This window comes from Protobothrops mucrosquamatus, unplaced genomic scaffold (genome assembly GCF_001527695.2).
Source record: "Protobothrops mucrosquamatus isolate PMUCROS unplaced genomic scaffold, P.Mucros_1.0 scaffold612, whole genome shotgun sequence".
Classification (NCBI taxonomy): domain Eukaryota; kingdom Metazoa; phylum Chordata; class Lepidosauria; order Squamata; family Viperidae; genus Protobothrops; species Protobothrops mucrosquamatus.
In genome coordinates, this window is record NW_015386909.1 from 538,387 (window position 1) to 543,477 (window position 5,091).

At 37.9% G+C, this 5,091-nt stretch overlaps 1 protein-coding gene across 1 annotated transcript in view; it reads right to left on the reverse strand.

The window, feature by feature from the left end:
* LOC107288957 (catenin alpha-3) overlaps nt 1-5,091 on the reverse strand; it is a 237,381-nt gene that overhangs the window by 192,053 nt on the left and 40,237 nt on the right. The window lies entirely within an intron of this gene.

A 5,091-nucleotide genomic window follows, 5' to 3' on the forward strand; every position in this document is an offset into this window, starting at 1 on the left:
TTATTTTTCACCAATAGAGAAATTAAAATTCTCTAACATTTTCTTTCACCAATCACTGCGGATATCAATGCATAATGAATACACATTTACATACAAATACAGATATTTGGCATTGACTGCTGAAGAATAAAGCATTTACATGCTTGACAGATCGGTATTTGAAAAATATAAGAAACATAAAGGTAAAAATAAAGGTTTCCTCTGTCTAGTCATGTCGAACTTCAGCATTGCTAAAGTCCTTTCTCTGGTCATGTGGCCAGCATGACTATACACCGAGGCATATGGAACACTATTACCTTCCCACTGAGATGGTACCTATTTATCTACTTGCGTTTGCATACTTTTAAACTGCTAGGTGGGCAGGATCTGGGGCAAGTAGTGGGAGCTCACCCCATTACACAGCACTCAGGTCTCAAACCTCAGCTGTCAGCTTTGCAGCTGATAAGTTCTGCATCTTTGATCACCGAACCATCGCATCTCCTTAACCACTGAGCCATTGTGCCCCCAGTAAGAAATGTATTTACTGCTAAATCTGAATTAGGTTGCCCACATATATATATATATTTTAAAAAATAGAGAGAACAGCTATCTCATCAGCCCCTACTTTTGTATGACCTTGCTTTGTCATACCATCTAATCAAACTTTATTGAGAAAACTCAGTATGATTTCCTGGGAAGACATTCCTTGCTTTTAAATGTCATAGCATGAGAGGCAGCCTAACATTTGTTCTGAGTTCCATGCATTGCTTGTTTTTGTTCTGCTGCATCTCCCAGTCATCTTTACTAAGACTGAACATAATGTTTCTGGTTTGCTATCAACAGTTCCTATTGCATTTTTTAAAATTACAAGTCAATTTGCTTTATGCAACCGGGGCAACCGGAAGATGGAAAACATCTATTAGTTGATTAATCTAGGGAAAGTCAATAGAATTAAATTGGATGCATTCAGCCTTACTCCTATAAATCAAATGTAATATAAACAGCAATCATTTTATCTACCATCATTCAGAATGGAAAAACACTGCATTATAATTATAATTAAAAAAAAGGAAGATAGAGATTAAATTTTAGGATTTTTCCTGTCATAGTTCATAGTTTTTACTTTAAATTATTTTACTGCTAAGTATTTATACAGCGCTTTGAAAATTCAGAATGCTTAAGCCAGGGGTCTTCAAACTTGGCCCTTTTATGACTTGTGGACTTCAACTGCCAGAATTCCTCAGCCAGGCACGCTGGCTGAAGAATTCTGGGAGTTGAAGTCCACAAGTCATAAAAGGACCAAGTTTGAAGACCCCTGGCTTAAGACATATTTGGCATAAGCAGCCCCTCAGATAGCTAACAAAATGGATGGGGCGGGGAGTGGGATGGCATCTGCTAAGCATGACCGGGGCAGCAGTAGTCTAGCTAGTGACACACTCAAGGCACTGCTACGTGTTCTTTGTTCAAAAGATTGGATAGAGCACTCAGAAATTGTTGAAGGCTACCCATTGAATTCATCATAATGATTATGAAATTCAAACAAAGGATTTCCCTTGACTAAAATATTGTAATTCATGCATTAGCATTTTTACAACACCTGCAGATATTATCTGCCACTATTTCTACATATTTTATATTGCTCAATCTTTTTAAAAAAATCTAAAACCCATTTTAAAAGTATAGAACACGATTAGAGAACACACCTTCATTGTGTGTATACCTAGTATTAGGGCCAATCCTGGATGATTAATATACTTCTCATCCAAGATCCAGTTTATTGCCGCTTTCATCATCCCAAAATGAGAATATGCCAGCTAGCTTTCAGACTGGCATCTCGTTCAATATTTCTCTCTCACCTAAATCATTTATTTAAAATTGTGTGGAACAGTGTTCCTGGCGTTCAGACTGACACGAACCTGATAAAAATGCTATGCACATTTTCCTTCATTAATCTCATTCAAGCTCTCCATTGCATTAGTAAAATAGTAGCATATGTCCAAATGCAAGGAAATGTCTGTGGCCTGCTGCTTTTCACTAAAGTGAGAAGCAAACAAACAACAACAACAACAACAAAACCCTATCTGCAAAGACATCACAAGAATATTTATGAAGGTAAAAGATATAAAGACAAAGTCTGCTATGGTCGTAATTTTATACATCCCTACTTAGAAGCATTACAACAGTCAATTGCTTCAAAGTCTGAGTGTATAGACATATAGAAGCATGCTTTAATGCTGTTTACCTTGTTTATTTAGAAGCAAAAATAACAGTTATTATTTACATATAGTTTGTCTAGGCATAATATTTCTCCTGATTCTTTGCTTACTTTCAGAGAAGGACTAAATAGAGACACTTGAGACTTTTTTTTTCATTTTACTCTCTGCAGACTTAAGACTTCCAACATACAGGATGAACACTCAGAATGGGACAAGAACTCCTGATCTATCATTATTTGTTCACAATCCCCAGGAGACCTTAAACCACCCCAGAGCCATTATACACTAGCATTTTTTTGCTAGACAGAATAAGAGGGACCTCATTAATGTCCTCTGTGTTTGCTATTATCTCAGCTGTAGGGAGTTTAATAAAAGTATCTCTTAGTCAATGATTAGCTTGTACTGTGTGTGTGTGTGTGCGTGCGCGCACGCATGCGCGCACATGCATGCTACAGAGAGGCAAAATAAAATATATCCAGATGGTTCCTTTTAAATTGTTGAAGAAGAAAGCAGGACTGGAGAGGGAGATTGAACAACAGAACAAAATCTATTTTGAGAATTTAAGAATAATTTCTGAGAATCTATTTTTATGGGATTTAGTTCTTGTTGAACTGAAATCCACCACCCCAAGAATAGTGGAAACGTGGCAATCTGGACTCAATTACTTTGAGTCCAGATTGCCATGTTTTCACTATACCTTCAATTAAACAAGAATTAAATTCCCATAAAATCAAAGAATTGTATGAAACTGGTACACAGCCTTAAGGACATGCTTAAATGGGCTGAGGGGTATCAGACCAAACTTACATGGGCAAAGTTTGCCAGCCGGGTGTTTTGGCGCGCTCAGCAGCAATTCCTATCGGCTTTCGAAAGCCAATAGGGAGAGTAACACAGTTCATGCAAAAGTTGAAAAAAAAACCATCAAAAATGGTGCCGGAACGCTGTTCTGACATTCTATGAGGGAAAAAAAAGCCCTGCAGATTAGTCTTCAAATATCGAAAAGGAGGACATGTAGGAGGACACTTTTCAAGGGAGGACAGAACCTACAAAAGGAGGACTGTCCTCCCTAAAGGAGGACGGTTGGTCACCTTAATTCAAAGCTTATTTTCTTCGATTCTTCATTTTTGAAATCAAATGGCTACAACACATTTCCTTCTGTTTCCTTTATCATCTTCTCTTTCTTTGTAAATATTTTAAAGTAGAACAAGGACTGCTGCCCCAAGTGCTTTCCACCTTGTTTGCTTCTCCTTTTCTTCCATCTTGCACGTGGTCCCATTGCAAGGAAAATGAACATTTAAGATGAACACCCGCTCCACATATATACTAAATGCTGTTTTTGTTACCCTTGAAAATCAATAAATTTCAAAAGATTACATGCATTCTTAGCATCCAATCGATTAGCCAATAAGCACCTTTCCACGTTCCTGTATTTGGATGTTCTGACAGCTTTTTTAGGAACCCTAATGAGCCTGCAGGGAATCCTTCTAGCCATCACTTCCTAGTAGTCATTAATCATCCGAGGCAAAGCTGTTACTCTTCACCTAGCATTCTAAGTTTACAAGTGAAATTTGAACAGGAATCATACACAACAGGTGAAGCTTTTTAAATATTCGAAGTCTGTTTTCCAGGAATCTAGTTCGTGGAAGGGATACTTGAAAAATATAATGGAGATTACTTAGATTGCTATTCTTAGATTTTACAGGACCACAGGGAGACAGCATTTATCAGCAGCCCTAAAGATATTTAATGCTAAAGCCAGAGCTCAATGGTGCTAGCTCTGTATTTATAAGGATCATAATTCATTAGAGAAGATCTAAGTTTTTAACAGTTATGCTGTCCATTGCACATAGGCTATACAGTGGAGGTTTACACCCGGAGTTAGGATTGCAAAACATCAAGGTTATAGTTTGCATAATAATAATAGTAATAATAATAATAATAATAATAATAATAATAATAATAATAATAATAATAATAATAATAATAGTAATAGTAATAAAGTTGGAAAGGACCTTGGAGGTCATCGAATCCAACCCCCTGCAGGAAACCCTACATCATTTTGGACAAATGGCTGTCCAGTCTCTTCTTAAAAGCTTCCAGTGTTGGAGCATTCACCGCTTCTGGAGGCAGGTTGTTCCACTGGTTAATTGTTCTAACTGTCAGGAAGTTTCTCCTTAGTTCTAGGTTGCTTCTCTCCTTGATTAGTCTCCATTCATTGCTTCTTGTCCTGCCTTCAGGCGCTTTGGAAAATAGCTTGACTCCCTCTTCTTTGTGGCAGCCCCTGACATATTGGAACACTACTATCATGTCCCCCCTCGTCCTTCTCTTCATTAAACTAGACATACCCAATTCCAGCAACCATTCCTTATATGCTTTAGCCTCCAGTCCCCTGATCATCTTTGTTCTCTGTACTCTTTCTAGAGTCTCAACATCTTTTTTACATCGTGGTGACCAAAACTGGATGCAGTATTCCAAGTGTGGTCGTACTAAGGCATTGTAAAGTGGTATTAATACTTCACGTGATCTTGATTCTATCCCTCTGTTAATGCAGCCTAGCACTGTGTTGGTTTTTTTGGCAGCTTCAGCACTCTGCTGGCTCATATTTAAGTGATTGTCCACTAGGACTCCGAGATCCCTCTCACAGTTACTAATATTGAGCAAGGTACCCCCTATACTATATCTATACGTTTGGTTTTTCTTGCCTAAATGTAGAACCTTACTTTTTTCACCATTGAATTTCATTTTGTTAGATAGCGCCCAGTGTTCAAGTCTGTCCAGGTCCTCCTGTATCTTAAGCCTGTCTTCTGGAGTGTTGGCTATTCCTGCCAGCTTGGTGTCATCCGCAAATTTGATGAGTTCCCCATCTATCTCGTCATCCAAATCATTGATGAAGATG